We start from the raw sequence: 17577 nt of genomic DNA on the forward strand, positions 1-17577 counted from the left end.
ATCCAGAATTGGGTTTTAAAAAAGCAGGCCCCTTTTTCTTCCTCTAGAGATCTTGTAACCCTGACAGAAGCAATCATATCTACTGCTCTAAAACGTTTCATGAATTTCCTTTTTACTTTTAGCAGAGTGCACTTCAGATGTCTTTGGGATGTTCTACATTTGTTTTCTCTCTTCTTGTTAGTTTTTTTTCCCCTAAAGCCAGACTTACCAGAATAAGCAAAATTGTACTGTTGACCAAGGATCAATGCTAGATTACTTTTCTTCCCTCAGAGCCAACAGCTCCATCTTCCTCTGACTTCAGAAATATCTATCAGTCATTTTATAGATTTTTTTATTTTAACACTGTCATGAAAAGCATAGCAGACACAATACTTTTCATATATCACCTCTTTGAATGCTGGCTCTTTACATCTGGGCAGACACAGAGATGGCTGAAAGTGACATTCTGAGGAAAGTTACAACCATAATTCCAATCACTAGAGGTTTGATGTCATCCACACATTGCAACAGACTTGAAATGGCAGATAAACACTTTTATAGCCAGGAGCTGTGGATTTCTACTACAGCATGAACAACATGAGACATTTGGCATCTTATTTCTCATGTTAGAGACCTGCACATTGCAGAGGCAGACACACAGCAGTTCACAGGCAACTGGGTTTTGGTTGAGAACGTTGAAAGCTGAGAGTGCAGCTACAGCATCCCCTGGTTGGGAGCTGCTGCTGGCTGTGCCCACACAGCCAAGCTCACTGTCACAGAGCTCGTGGTTTCTATAGCAGCCAGCACTACATAAAAAGCTTGGCTTTCCCCTCACCCAGTTAATCTTCACATGATGGAAGGGAGCTGGGAGAGAAGAGGCACAAACCTGCAGGTGTGTGTGTTGCAGGTGGGCTCTGAGCAAGCACTGTGCAGGGGGCTTTGTGGGGATCACCTGCCCCTGGATTTCAAGACTAATATTCCTGTAGTTATTGGTTTTTATGATGATTTCATAATTTCCTGATGTCCTGTAGTTATTGGTTTTTATGATAATTTCTATCAGGGGGGAAATACACTGATATTAAAACCATACCTAACCCTACTCTACTTCCTAACTGGCTTCTCCAGAAACTCTCTGTGCCAAAACCCACGAGGGCCTCACCAGACAGAAGATCCTCCCAAGTGGTGACTCCATCCCACACTGACTCTGCCCCTGACCATGCTCTCTGCACCACTGGCCAGTTATAAAGGCAAGCCAGCTGAAGGACGAACACATACGGCTGAAATCTCTAAGGAATAAGGAATGCTTACACTTAGGAATAAAATCTTGCCAATTTGCATATTAAGAAAAGAACAAATCCAAAGTACTGCCAGCAACAGTGTCTTAGCATCAGTTGCAGGAAGGAAAAAATGTCCTTTCCTGGCATACCCTTTAAAGGTCGAAGATCTCCCTCCAGCCTGGATGTTCAGAGGGGAGGAAAACATCCAGTTCAGCTAGTAGATGTTTTGCTTGAGTAAAATCTACTTCTTTAACCAAAAGGTGAGGAAATGACAAACTTACAGGATTGGGTTTTCAAAAAAAAAAAAAAAAGGAATTGCTATTATTAAACATTGATTTTAAGGGGAGAAGTCATATTCTGCTGGATGCTTACAGGAGCCTCTCCCTCAAAACAATCATGTACTTTCTGGTATTGTAAATATGTGAAAAAATACTCTCTTTATACTGAGTGCCTGTGGTGTATAATTTACAGATTCACAATCTTCTGAATTGGAAGGGTCCCTCAAGGATCATAGAGTTCAACTCTTAAATAAATGGCCCATATAGGGATTGACCTCACAAACTTGGTAGTATTAACACCATGCTCTGACAAGCTGATATAATCTCAGGGTCAATGGCAGCTTTTAAAAAATAAAATTATTCACCATTTAAATATTGAATGTAAATTCATCTTCAACTTATCTGCATTAATCCTTTTGTTATTAAACCAATTAATGTTCTAGTTTAGAAAATTCTTCAGGTTATAAATTTCCATGGCACAGACATTTATTTGAACTGTAAAAAAAAGATGAAGGTTGCTATGGTGTGATCTCTTTCTCAAAGTCTATTTACTTCTCCCAGCTAGCAAAAATCCCAACAGCAGAGTCCATAAAACAGAATGTACAAAGTAAAGCAGCCACCACAGACCAAGGTGCTGATAAATCTGAACACTCACCACAAAACAAAGACATATAGAAAAACAAGATAAACTTTTTTTTTGGTAAAAGTTGTATTTTAATTTGTATTTGAGGATAAAGTTTTTTTAAAAGGAGCAGTTTGAAAAATCTGCTTTGATGGTTGCTGTTGTCTAGCCCTCCTGCAAAATGGTAGGTTTGTGCAAGCTGAGGTATGCAGCCTGTGAGAATATTCACATTATGGCAAGTTAATGACACCATGGAGGAATGGAAACAGGCAAAGGGCAAAGAGCAAATGGACACAGCATAGAGATGATTTCTCAAAAATCTCTATCTGGCCTTTTGCAAGAGCATGGTACCATTTCAACTACAGAGCCAGGGCAGGCTATTTCCAATATGGATATTCCCATTCATCAGCAAAACTTTTAGCTTCTGTAAACTATAAAATGGTTTGGGGTTTTTATTTTATGCTAATGGCATAAGCTGTTTTCATCATCAGACTTGCAAAAAAAGGCAGTCCAAACACATCCTCAATCCTCCAATTTTCAGGCTCAAGTACCTAACAAAATTTTACAAGGGAAAAAATGGTTGGAATTAGGAATATTATACTTATCAAACAGAGAAAGACTGGAAAGTTAAGCTATTTTTTTCTACAAAGTCCCTCACCCAACCTCTTCCTTTGCTCCTGGCTAAGTCCCTCTTTAAACAGGAATTAAGTAACAGAACAGACCATGCAATATAATGTAATCACTTAGTACAAACTTCTTTACTAATGTGAGAAATGTTTATGATTCCCATCCAGAGAGTGGGCCCTGGCACTCTTCCCAGCATAAGTGTAGTTATACCTTTCCCTCACAGTAAATCTCATGTTCAACAGCTGCTATAGGATTCCTTTAAGGATATCTCTGCCACCCTGCAGGTAATGGAGGTGTAGGGAACACGAGTGCAGCAGCAGGAAGTGGATCTTTGGAGTGAAACCAGCTGTGGTTAAGGAACCACAGAGATGTTTAACCCACCCTGCAGGTCAGGGGCTGCCTGCCCTTCCCTGGTGCTCAGTGCTGACAACTGTGAGCAGCTGCAGAGCAGGTGCACCTCACCTTCCCCAGAGGCACTCTGAGAGTGCCCACAGGCTGCCTGTTCCAGGGCCACTCCATGGCACAATCCAAGGGCAGCAGGTGGAGTTGACTGGGAGACTTGGTTGAATAACGCTCTTAGCAGGATGTCAAGATGTGAAGTATTGACAAATTCATGGTCATCCAGTGCAACATGACAGCCAGATGTTGCCTGTCCCTCCTGCTTTTGTAGAAAGATGCAATTCTCTTGCAGCTTAGCTATGGATCTGATGGCCCAGCATGACTTCTCAGCTATCCTAGGATTTTCTAAATACCAGTAGATCCTCCTATGTGTGATTATCTCACTGACCCAACCCCAGGTTAGTCAGTCTGAAACAATTTAGAATACATTTAAAGGCTCCTTAGCAAGGTCAGCAGACAAGAACAAAGATTTGCAAAATTTTTTTTGTCATGGTTTAATCTACCCAGGACTTGGAATGCTGAAGTAGACAAAGAATTAAAAAGCCCATCAGAATATCCCTATTTTGGTTGCTATTTTTTTCCTTTCTTTTAAAAACATATGGAAGCCTTGGGTAGTCTGCCCAGAAACCAAGGACCCAGGTAGCACAACATCTCAGAACTTTGAGATGCCTTCTATTAAGTGCCAGGAATGCTGTAGGAGACCTCAACTGACATGGGGCTCTTCATGCTGTCAGGCTTTGCTCTGTTTTCTGTCCTGGGCCTCCAGAACCTGGAAGCATTTTGGAAACCCTGTTTCTCATTAAAGATTCACTGTTCTCACTATATTTCAAGATTAAATGCTTCTTGTGAAACAGGGCAACAATTTACCATAATCTCAGTTTGGCTGAAGTTATTTCATGATGTCTACATGGAAAATGCTTCTGGGTGCACTTCTATCAGCACTGTGATTCAGAGCTGGATTTTTAAAGAGAGATATATGATACTCATACTGTACATGTGTAGATTATGTGGGTAGTTCACACAAAATTAGGATAAGGTCTTGCCCTTTTTCTCATTAAAAGACCAAATGCAAGAAGGCAGGATTTAATCCTAATTCTGCAACTGCACTCTTAGTTGTATTTCTGTATACTGTTTTGAGAGGATTCTAAATTTAAGTAGTGACCTAAGCAAAAGGTTTCCTAGAAACTGGGACCTGTCTTGAAAACTGGAATACAGCCCATTCTAAGAGTCAGATTCCCATTCTCTTCATCACACTATAACAAGATCAATATTGAAGCACCTGGTACAGAGAAAATCCAGTGTGAAATATTTTCCAAGTCTGTTTGGCTGCTCTGGCCTAAAGGTCTGAGAGTGCAGCTGTTTTCCTTTCAGTTTTGCCTGTTTCACATGTGAATGGTTGCACAACTGAGATAAAAAGAAAAAGCTCCAAACTGTGAAATCCAGGAAGATTTCAGATTGTTCTGGATGTCCATTTCTTCAGGGAGCAAAATTTTCTAACTCTACAGCAAAACAGTCAAGCTCAGTACAACCATAGAAGGAATAAGGCTGAACTGGGCTGAACAGTGCAGGGGATCTAAGAAAAGAATGCCAAATGGACTGTGCACTCCAAGTACACTCTGTTTCCTTTCTAGATCTCATGGAGCATCTGCCCTGCTGGGCATGAGCAGTGTAAATGGTCAAATCAGGCAGGGAGAGAGAACAGAGTGGTCAGGTAAAGGTCTGACAAATCTGTGTAACACAAACACAACTGGAGATCAAACTCTGCCCAGCCTGGAGCAGAGAAGGCTGTGGGGAGACCTAAGAGCAGAGTCGCATAAACTGCAATCAGATCATTGGAAAGACTCAGTCAGGCTGCTTAGAGCAGGCTCAGGGGAGGAATGAAATAAAATGGGCACGAGTTGAAACAGGAGAGGTTCTGACTGTACATAAGCCAAAACACCTTCACTACAGTGGCCACCCTGAGGTGAGATGCACTACCCAAAATGGTTCTGCAGTCTCCATCCTTGGAGGCTTTCAAGATCAACAGCATGAAGCCCTGACCAGCTGGTCTGACTTCATAGCTCATGCTCTGAGGAGCAGCTTGGGCTAGAGACCTCCTGAGGTCCCTTCAGACCTGAATTCTCATCATCTCTGGAAATCTGCCACCAGATTTTAGTGTATCAAAGAAAAGGTTATACACAAGCCCCCATATTATGGGAACATCCTGCCTTTAGGGAGAACTTCTTTCCAATCCCCACCAGTCAGAGATGGACAAACATCAGCCTGAAGTGTGATTTGACACTAGCTTCCCCAGTTAAATAGGAAACCAACACTAACAGCTGCAATGAAGACGCTAAAAGCTTTGCTGAAAAATAGACAAAGCTTGTGATTGTCATGTTCAGACAAGACTGACAGTTACCTTGAAAAAAATTAAGAGGAAGTAGCTCAATTCTCAGCCAACAAAACTAACAAAGGTGAAGAACATTTTAAAAGCCAGGTGACACCTTTCATTTAATAGTGAGACACAAAATAAATTTTAGGTATTGTGCTTTGAAAATTTTTGCATAACTTGCAGCAGAGAATTTTTGGTTTCTCACATAAAAACAGAAGTCAATGTCTTTTATGAATATGGTGAGCAGATGGCAAATGAAACATTCACTGTACCAAAATGCAGATCAACAAATTATACCCTTAGCTGCCAGAGGAGACCAGTGAAAAACCAGAGAATAATGCAAAAAAGCCCAAAACTGGAAAAGCATCTTGAGCATTGAAATATGTAATAATACACAGCTGGAATGTTGTAATTCACAGGACAAAATACTTCTGTAAGTACCACAGTGCTACAGGTAGCAGAGAGGGAAAACTGAGCCTCTGTAGCGTTTTTAAGGCAGTTTTCCTGCCCTGTAAGCAGACTCTGTGAGCAGCTGCAGACCCCAGGAGTGCAGGAATCAGAGCCACACCAGACTCAGAAGCCAAACCACTGCCATGGTTGCTTAGGCAGCACAAAGCACAGCCTCTGCAGAGCACTCAACCACTTTATACCCTGCAATTCTCCCAGACCTGTTCACAAATTGTGCGAGCCAACAGTGAGGATGAACAGAATAAAGCCAAGCTCCACTGTGCAGTTACCAGAGCTCCCTGCTGTGGCAAGGATGTGACTTTAACTCAACTCTGACTAACGAAGATAACTTTAGTTGTCCCTACAATATTGCACTTCTTGACAGGATCTGGCCTCTAAGACTTAAATTATGTGTAATAGCAACTGAAAAGATTTCTCAGCCAGTGAGGAACACTACATATATTTAAAGTACTTTCTCCTAAAACCAGACACCTTCAAATCCCCACTCACACACCAGCCCAAATAAATAATTTTTGCTTCAAATAGGGAAAACTGCACATCAGTAGTTAACATATTTTACAACCTTTATAAGGGGATAAAAAAAATCACAACAGATTTCTTGCAGTCTGTACTACAGCTTTGGTTGTATTTGAAGTGTCAGACTCTGTGTCACTGGAAGCAGACATTCCCCCTGTGGTATTTGTACGCTGCCGACGCAACAGACACTCCACTTGCCAGGGTCTATCAGCAGAACTCCATAAAGACATGAAATAAGTGCATGTTCTAAGAAACCCACAGCAAAACTTAAAGCATGATGCCTTTAATCAATCAGCTACAAAAAATGCTTAAAAGGAGTTTGACTCCAAAGTGCTATCTGGCTGGATTTGTTTTCATTTTGCCTTCATACAGAGACCCAAGGCATTCTGCTCCTGCCAGACCAAGACATGGCTCACCAGCAGGATCTGCCATCTTCCAGGCTTTCCAGAGACCTCGGTGCTTAATGCCCAGGGCTGATGAAAAAGCAGTGTGCTAATGCCCTGCCAAATGTCACTTCTCTGCTGGGTGCTCAGTGTCCTCTGGCCAGCCACCTCACAGCCTGCTCTGCCAGCCATGGCCACGTCCCTCCTTCCAGCCTGCAACCCTGACTGACTTGCCTGATCTTCATTCATTCGAGGGAGATGATGGTGACAAGTCAAATGCCACTGTTTGAGGCAGGCAGGAAACACTGCTTGTGCTGAAAGATTTCCATGGGGATCTCTTCACTTGTCATGAAGTGACAGACATGTTCTGAATTGTGACCTGCTCTGAGAAGCTGCTCTCCAGAGGGCTGCCCTCTCCTCCAGCTTTTGCTCCTGCCTCTTATTTGCATACAACACATGCACTGCACCTGAGTTTTTTAATGTGTGTTCTACTAAAATCTCCACAATATCTCACAAACCTTCTTGTATGAAAATTGCTTTGTTCATCAGTCACTATCAGAACCCTCAGAAACTTGATCCTCACAGGTAATGTGATATGGCTGCTCTTCTACTTCTTTTACAAGGTGAGCTTGTTGAGAGACATGCAGGCATCCCATGCACCTTCTCCTAAATTCAGCAGTAGATCTAGGAGTGGATGAATCCAAAAATCCTTCTAGGTCCCTCTCCCATGGCACAAACATTTGTCGACACAGCCCTTAAAGTTCAGAATACACAACTTTTGTAGGGAAGTATTGCAATATTGAGGTATTAAAAAAGTGCAAATCAACATTGGATATATACTATAGAAGAATTGGGTGTAAATGAGAAAATTGGGAAACACAAATGAGCTAAAAAAGATTTCAGAACTTATTCCTTCAAGTAAAACCACATGGAAAAATCAGATCAGAGTCTCACTGACTGTGTCAGCTCCCATCCTGGACCAATGGGCACTTCCAGACAAAGCAGCAATACATTCATCTCCTGTAATTATTTCTCTATTGTGATTGATGTATCCTTACAAGACATTTTCATGAAGTTTTTCATTGTTTCAGAGTAACTGTATAAGCCTCTGTTACCCAGTGAAGGGAACCTCTAAGGCTTTAAGAAACTTTTACCATAAATTTTAGGAAAAACCAACTCAGAAATTGCCCTTGGACAAGGATATCAAATACTGGCACACAAAACCTGATTTTCTTAACAACTACCTAATTTAAATGATCAGTTTTGAGAAATATGTATTTTAAAACAAAGTCTGAGCATATAAAGGCAAACATTAGTTAAAGTCTTGCATAACTGATACTGCAATACCCTCTTGTGGTCAAAAAAAAAATATTTTGTCTGAAATTTTTCCTCTATAAAAAGCCTCTCTAGGCATCTTTTCCTTTGACTCAAAGGAAGTAACTGCCATATTTCTGCCAGATGAATTTGTAGTGCATATTATCACTTGCCTTGTAAAACCAAAAGACTAACCTCAGTCATGTCCTTCTTCAAAATGACAGGCCCTGACATTTGCTTGTCAGATTAACTAATCACAAAACAAACTTCTAAGCAAAGGTCATCTTTGACAGTGACACTCATAATTATTTTTCAAGTTTCATGTCCCCAACCAGAAATAATAAAGATGTTCTGATCAGTTTACAGTGATTCATGCCTTCATGTCTTCATGTGGCATGAAAGCACAATAAACATCCACCTACAGGATGAAAAGTTGTACACAGTAAATAAATTGTACCAATTCAAATGAATAAATAAAATGCTAAACTGGCACATGGGAAAAATGAGGGGAAAAAGTTCAGTATCCATGCCAGGTCTGCTGGCATGGATTCTGAGATCACTCAATGGCATAGACTTAAAACACGTTTGTCATCTTTCTGTCCAGTTTATTTGGTGGTTGCAAGCAGTCATTTGGAGGCTGTCCTCAGTAAAACAATCAGTTTTAGCTTGTTATTGTTTAATTTGCAGAAACTGACTTGAAAGAATGATCAGAATTAAAATTCGATCTGATACAGGAACTTTGTACACAAGAACTAAGAGGAACAGACTTTCCATCAGCATCCTTTTCTGAACAGATCAGGAGATAAAATCCCATGCACTCTGATTAATGCATTGGTTCTTCCAAATGTGCCTCAGATTCCTTTTAAAGCAATCAGATGCTAGTAAAACACTGTTCTCCAACCAGCTGCACACTCTCCAACTTGGAGAGGACCCTGGACCAAATGCAATGGGATAAGCAGATTTCACAAGAGGAACAGGGACAACTGCTAGTCCAGGCTGAAAAGCACTAAATTTCTTCACTCCATGACAATGCTATGTGGCTACATGACTTCTTTTTCTTTTTGGCTAAAAGAGATGAAACTACTGACCTATTCGTGTTTCTGTTATCTCAGAAAAAATAACAAATAAACAAAAAGCCTATTAAAATTTAATTCAAAACCAAAGGAAACATAGGGGTTTGAGGTGGAATTTACCTTTTCTTAAGTTATCACAATCTTCAAATTCAGAATAATTTTTTGAAAATTATTGTAGAATTGTAGAAGTATTTCTTGCTCAACTTGCCTACATGAAGTGTTTGGATTGTTGTATAATTGTAACTACTGTTAAAGAAATTATCTGCCAAATTCAGTGTGTGTTTCCCAATACTGCAAGCAAATAAGTTTGCCAAAATCCCCCTGAAGAAGGAGATTCAAAGTTCATTAGCATTCACCAGAAAGATGAAACAAGAGGATAGAATTTGTCTGGAACTAATCCTCACTACTCAAAAACAAGTCAGTCAAGCATTTCAGAGGAAATTTATACTTTAAATACTCTGTTTTCCTGCAAGGTCACAAATACTTGAGGAAGTGAGTTCATCCCACAGAAGCCTAACAGGCTGACTGCAAAGACAAACACTGACATTTTGGACACTGTTTTGAAAATTCTCACTTTTTATACTAATGACCCTTTATAGTTACTTAAAAACTTCTCAGAGTTGCTTAATACCTTCTGCAGAACTCTCTGAGTGCTTAGAAAAGACTTTTTTTAAAATTGGAAATAAGAAACTTTCAGAACAGATTCCTTGAAACACTTAATTTTAACCAAACATCTCTGCCCCAAACAGAGTTCAAGGACCCAGCAGCTGTCACATTGTGTCTCTGCTCCTCTTCTGAAATATATTCACAAGTCAGACGTTTCCAATAGAGACAGTAAACACACAGGGGAACCAGCAGCTTTCAGGAGCTTTTGCTTCTGCTACATAACCACAACAAAAGTCCTCCTGACTACTCAGCAGCAGTCTCCACAGCACCCTTCCTATTAAACCAGACTTTATTGTTCTGAGGATTTTGAATAGAGGCTGATCTCAGCTGTAATCACCTTGTAAGGTAAGAGTTTGCTGGTTACATCTGGAGATCCCATTGCTTCCAATTACAGTCACTTATGAAATTGCTGCTACCATGAAGACCCCGACAGCACTCAAGCAATGATGCAACATAAAGCAGTAGGAAAGGGGCATTAAATAAGAGGGAAGTAAGACAGTGCTGAGCACTGCCTGTCAGTGCTGCTGTGCACGTTCTTTTCTGAAAGCACTCCAAAGCAGCAGCTGAAAGAAAATGTTAGGAGGAAAGGAACTTTAAAAGTGCAAACAAGAATAGGTTTCATTTTCTGAGAAGTCACAATATGGCTAAAAAGGCTTGGTATATGGTGAGTCTCAAAATGGACAAGCTGGAAAGGGGTTGTGGAATCAGAAATACCTTGGTTAGGTCTCAGCAAACAGGAACCACACCTCCAGGGCAACCAGCCCCAGCTCCTTCTGTGTCCTAGCAGCACCCAACTGAGCAGAACTGGCAGCCACTGCACAAATGGCTACCTGGGCCTGGGCAGACAAGCAGGTAGACCAGGTCTAACACGGTAAGATCTGGAGACTCTGTGAGGCTGAACAGAGAGGAAGGAGAATCTGGTAAGTCACTTGTTCCAGTTCATGCCTCTTTGGCTTGTCTCGACAATGGTCCTAATAGTCCCTGATAGCATTAGGGCTTGATCCAAAGCCAACACTATCAAACAAAATTTGCTGCTGCAGGGACTTTGGATCAGATCCTAATACCTTCCTCTCTAGGGTTACATTATCTCTGCTCTCCTTCACTGGACAAAATCTGTCCTAATATCTCCAGCATGCTGGGCTTAAGCTGAAAATCGATGCAAAGAACTGCATGCTAAGTATCTTTTAGCTTTTAGAGATTTCCACAATGAAGACATAAAAGTGCCAAGCTTTATAATTTATTGCAGACACACTGATATTATCACCTCTTCTCATACTCTTGGAAATGGCCGAAATGGAAGCTGAACAGAGTGTTCTGCCAAAATACAATTTTGTATTCCCAGTCTGTAAATCTAGTGAACTTGCCCAATTGTTACAGTATTTCAGCAGACTGCTGCACACGTACAACCTAAGCTTTGGCTGGGTACGCACCAGTGACCCAAAGGAACCTGAAATTAAGATCCTATTTCTGCCACATATCTTGAGTAAGTGGTTATGTTCATACTTCATCAGTACGTCTGTTAGAGGAATATTCTTGGTAAAATTAAAATCAGCTCCATTTCCAGCTTCACACTGCCCAAGCTAAAGGAAAGGGAAGAAAAGGAGTATCACTCTCAGGTTTTTCTATAATGGGAAACAAAACCATCCAAAACCTTCACCCCCTTCAGCCTTCCAGAGGAGATAAAGATGCCAGCCCTGATTTCCCCAGAGATGCGTTTGCAGTCTTGCCTGGCTCTGTTTACTTGAGGGACAGGCTGATGCCAGGACTGTGACGCAGGCAAAGCCAGGGCAATGTTACACTCTCCCAGTTATGCTGGGACACTCAGACTCTTGCTCAACAGGCTCAGCCTGTTCCATACTCATTCCCTAGCTAACACAGCAGGAAGGACTCTGTGCCTGTCCCTGTGGTTGACAGTCAGGAATATTGGTGCAAACTCACTTTCATGTGTAATGCAACACATCATACAGATGATGTATGTTCTGCTTTCCAGTTTTAGCTATGAAAACAGAAACTCTTGCAAAAGGGTAGGATGGGCTTGTGAAGAACAAGATGCCCAAAGATGGATTCATCAAACTACATACCCTACAGCCTGCAGGGGACTGTCCTTCAGTTCCACATTCCTGTCCCAAAAACAGTGATGGAGAAAGGTTTGTATGCATTAAATGGTCTGACTTGAAGCAGACGTAGGGCAATGCCTGAGACCATGACATTTGTCACTAATTAGCACCATCCAATAGCACCCAAACCTAATAACACTCAAATAATGGCTGCATATCAAGATACAAATTTCTAGGACCTCAATGCTGTGTCGGTATACCACGACACATAATGATAGCAAGAACAGTCATAAATTAGATTTCATTTGCACCTGGGGCATATCTGCACTGGACAGGGGAGTGCAGCACAGAAATCCATTTCTCCTAGCTCTAAAGGGTACAAGGCTGTGCTGTACAGACAAGCTCAGCTCAGAAGGATGTACAGCTTCAGCACTAGTTTGATGAGCTTAGATGCAGCAAAGGGAAGCAGCTCAGAGTCAACCCTTGAGCCCTGCTGCAGATACAGCTGTACAGAACTGTTTCCTCTCTTGACTCACATTCCTCTTACAATAGTGGGTGAGCTGATGTTTTCTCCATTTCAGGCCGAGGAAAGCAAAAGACAGAAAATCAAAGGACTTGCCCTGCAGTCCCATATCAGATATAGAACAGAGCTGAAGTGCAAAACACAGGTCTTCTGACTCCATGTGCTCCTAGCACAGCTGCCTATCTGCACAGAATACTCCCATGGATGTTTGCCTGCAGCAGTATGGCTCTGGGAGCTCCTACCAGGGACTTCTGCCAGCTAAGTATTGGTCATTTCAAAAATAAGATGCTGTATCTTGCTCAAGGCATTGGACAAATGTTTTCTAGAGCAACTCAGAACATGAATAATTTATTTGCATTTGCACAAGGCATTGTGGACATGATATTCTCACCTTCCCTTAGCAAAAATAACACCCACTCCTCATATAGTATGGAAATAAAGAAAACCCTGTGCTCTATCACCAAAAAGACAGGTTTTAGTACAAGGAATCTGCAGTATAAGAGCTGAGCTGTATGTGTCAAACTGAGCAGTTGAACAAGCATTCAATTGTGATCAGCATTAACCAATTTATTTAAAGACAAAAAATTTGACACTATATTTTTTACTTCTATTCCAAGGTACCAGAACTGGAGTTTCCTAAAGGACCATGACCAAATGTTGAGTTTTGAACAGACATTTAACTGTCCCCATGCTCTTTTTAGTTTTCATCAATTTGAGCTAGGCTAATATTTCAAACTGGAGCATACCTAGGCATTATTGGCAAATTCTTTACTACTATAATCTTTAGGAAAAACAACAGAGCTGAAATGTTTTCCTCTGCTACCTATGTGTGTTCAATCTGTTTTAATGTTCCCAACTTGGCAAAAAGACAGGTCTGGAAGAATCAACTTCCTAGGAGCAAATTTGTAAGATAATCATCTTGCTGAAACCCAAGCCACTTACTAAAAATAAAAGAAAAAACCTCCCACATCACAACTATTTTAGAGCAGGGTAACTTCTGTCCCAGATAACATTTTATGCAACACATTTTAAAATTATTCATTTCCCTCTGTTATCCTATCATAAAACAACAGGGGGGAAGAAAACCCCAATTGTTTTGCTTTATTTCTACAACACTTTCATGTACATTCAGTATGATATATTTAAGTACATTTAAATTCTACTTTCAAAAGCAGAACTGCTGATATTATAAGCACTGATATTACAAATAATTTCAGTAAGTTGTACTTTTGTAAGAAGCAATTCCTTCAATTTTGAAAATTATTACTGGTCTTTGTTTTATCCAGGGTAAGAGAAAGGAGCAGAAGCCAGTGCCAAACTGTAGGTCTGTGTTCTCAAGCAAAGTTCCCAACTCAACCAACCAAACTACTGGCAGCCAAATGAATGCTGAGCTTGGCAGGGCTCTGGTAAATATGAATTCTTCAAAGAGAAAACTTGAGGGTGAGCTCCAGCTTTCTTAGAACTTCAGTAACAATATTAAAGAAACAAAGCAAGTTCTTTCAAGGGTAAAAACAGATCTGGTCCAACAATGCTAAAATAGATGATCCTCTTCATAGTTTGGGTGACTGTGCCATATACAGACAGCACTTCAGATCTCATCCATCCTCCCATGCAAATCTGCAGGAAGGATGCCACTAACATCTGAAAAAATGAGGTTACAGACAAAAGACCCTTTCTTCCTGAATTTTTTATCCTGAAAATAAACAATAGAGGTCTGCTCAGATGAGTCACAACATAAAAAACACACTTTCAGTTCTGGAAGCTAGCATGACAAAAATGTAGCACCTTGTTGCATTTCATGTAGTTAGACAAGGATTCATCAGCTTCTGTCATCTGCATGTTTAAACTTGCTCTAAAGAATAATGCTTAGGCACGTGAGACATGCTCTGTGCTTTTCACCACTCCCTGCTGAGGGAGGGAGACCAAATATTTTTCACACTAGTTTTCATTTTTGTTTCTGTGGATTTGCTGCTCTTCAATTCCTTTCCTTTATGCATTTTTTTTTCTGGTTTAACTGATGGAAACTCATTGACAAGGAAGCAGGCTTTCACATTTTGCTCTGAAGGCGTGTTGGCTCAGCAACCTGTCTTACACCCTCAGGATTGTCAACCTTGAATTTAACAGGTTCATAGTCCCTAAAATCTGTGGTTGCCCAGGGAAACTATCCTCAAGCTAAATCAACACAATACCAAAAACCTGTTCAGCTAGTGCATCTTCATTACATAGGTTGAAACTTTATGGCCTGTTGTTCTGTAGGAAAAAATCTGCAAGGAGCAGAGCATGGAGAGTGTACACACAAAAGCTGTCCTTTAAGCTGTATGGAACTTCTGCAGGATCATGCTTAGGCCTAACAGAAGCCATTAGCATTGCCTTGACACAAGAGGCTGCAGTTTCTCACCAGACTGATGGAGATGGGTGCAATCACAGTTTGCAATTAAAGCTATTTGTTTTCATAATTAGACTTTAGTGTCAGAAGGCAGCTCAGCAAACAAGGTGACCACTGTGACCAGTGTGATCACTGATCCAAGTAGTCTCAGGCAAAAAAAAAAGGCACTGTAGCAAGAAGAGCCAATACCACCCCCTGAAGTCATGACTCCCAAGTACTTCTCCACTTGGCTTCCTCAACACAGTGACAACTGAAGGATCAGGGCTTTCAAGATGACAGCTAAGTTAACTAAAGAAGGAAGATCACATCATGGAACTAGCCCAGGTGAGGAGGGCTGATTCCACTCTGTGCAGACATGAATGATGATGGAGAACTGAGTTCAGACATACCAAATGGGAACCATCCTTTTAAAACTTGTTCAGCTGAAATGCTTTCTGCTCTCTCCTGTGAGCAGAAAACCACACCAGGAACTCATTTGTCTCCTGAAAGCAGGAGAGGAAAGGGCAGATCAAGACTTTACTTGTCCTTGTGCTGTCCAGAGCTTTTTCTGAAAACTGCACAGGCCACTCAGAGGTTAGACATTTTCTGGTGATTGCATAACAGCAAGAGACATGGCCCTTGCATGCCTTACTCTGGGTCACAAACTTTACACTGAGTGGTGGATGCCCAGTATCTGTCAGGCTCAAGCTCCTACTCATGTAAGAACATTTCATTTGTAAACCTAGGGGATTTTGTTTTTCAGCATGAGAGCATGCAGAGCTGCATGTTTCCTAACCTCCAGATGGCACTCACTCTACATCAAGTAATCCACCAGAAAGGACACTAAGGCAGTGCTTAGTGCCTTTTTAATTATATTGAATAATTCCAGATTCTTGACTCTGTTTACTGTGTGTGAATCCAGAGAATCCTTCTCCCAGAGAGTTCCCGCAAACTGGAGGGCAAGAGGATGGTCTAAGCAGTGCATGATTTAATCCTCCCACTTCACTTAGAAGCAGCGTTGTTTCAACTGAAGCACTTCTGGGTTTTGACAAGACCTTCCTCATCTTACCCTAAAGATGTGGGCTACTAATCGGAGTCTAGAGAAACAGTGATGGCTACTGGAATATGGGAAGACATGTCATGTAAGGAAGGTTAAAAAGACTGTTAAAAGTTAAACCTGAAGGAAAAAAAAGCTGTCTTGGAAGGGTACAGCAGTCCTTAGATATGTGGGCATCTCTGGAATGAGAAAACAACTAATTTGCACTTCGAGGGAGTGTCAGGCAACAGAAAAAAAAAAAAAAAGCTTAAGTTTTGGTAAGGAAGAATCACATTAACTTTTTGGGAAGCTAGTAGTAAGGATAATACAGCATGAAATAGATTCCCTGATGAATCTCCACCTTTGAAGGTTAAACACACACATTCATCATGAGGGACGTATTTAATAGGGTTTGTCTTTTATTGTATAAATTGAATGGCTGTCTGAAGAGCTTTTCACCAATTGTATGATGAACCAGAGCTGCTGGAAACAGAACATATTTTGCAAAAATCATTTTTCAAAAACATTTACAAATAATTTTTTTAAAATTCCTATTTTAATTATATCAGGCTTAAATTGACTTCACCTCTAAAATACAGAATAATCACTTTTTTTGATTGAAATATATTTTTAATTCTTCTAACTACTCATATAGGATACTTTTCATGAAGTCTGAATGTGTCTCTTTTATTCACATACATCTGAGAGGCCTCCTGACAGCTACATAAGGTCACTTTTCAAAGAACATATTATGTCATGTCTATGACTGGCAACAACCAATTAAAAAAAAAAAAAAAAATGATGAAGTCTTTAGTAAAATCGTGTAGTCCTGTGTCCTTAATCAGATGAAGCAGCCATGGAGGTGCCAGGCATTTCTTGAAATGGGGACATGCAGTGGTGACATGTGTACAGCACAGGAAAAGTCCTGCACTCCCCTCTGCTGTGTACTCCCTTGCAAGGTCACTTCAGGCCAACAGATCTCAACTGGAAACTCTGTAGGAATACCTGAAAAGGAGCCAAAGTATGCAATAATTTTTGGCTTAATTGTTGAAGAGTCCAACCTTGGAAAATGTAGCTCTGTGCCTTGTTGGGAGATCACACCAACCCACAACTGTGCTGACTCTTTTTATGTGCAATTAAGCTAATATCTTGACTTTCTGAGTCAGAGTTCAAGCTAATTGAAATTACTCTAAAATACTGGAGGGCAACAACTGGACAGGACCATCTCTGTTCACCACAGAACTCCAATTCATTCCTATTTCCTGTTGAAATCAATCGCAACTCTTTAGCATTTTGACATTTTAATGATTAAGGGGGAATGTCTTGAGAACCAAAGTTTCCTATGTGGAATAGATCAGATAATCTGTGTGATATGGGAACATTGTGTAGAACTGGACATCTGAATTTGTTAAATTATTACACTTTCCCTAATAATTACACATAAATTATTTCACTGCAATTAGCTCTCCAGCATTACAATTCCAAAGCTAGTTTGGGTCTCTCCATATACAGCAACGTCCAGAAAAGACCTTCTGGGAATATCAGGGTCCTAATGTAAACTGCCTTAGCACCTGCAAGTAGAAGGCAGCAAACAGACAATCTCTAGACTCCAATTTCATCCCA

The sequence above is a fragment of the Serinus canaria genome, chromosome 3 (genome assembly GCF_022539315.1).
Source record: "Serinus canaria isolate serCan28SL12 chromosome 3, serCan2020, whole genome shotgun sequence".
NCBI classification, from domain to species: Eukaryota; Metazoa; Chordata; class Aves; order Passeriformes; family Fringillidae; genus Serinus; species Serinus canaria.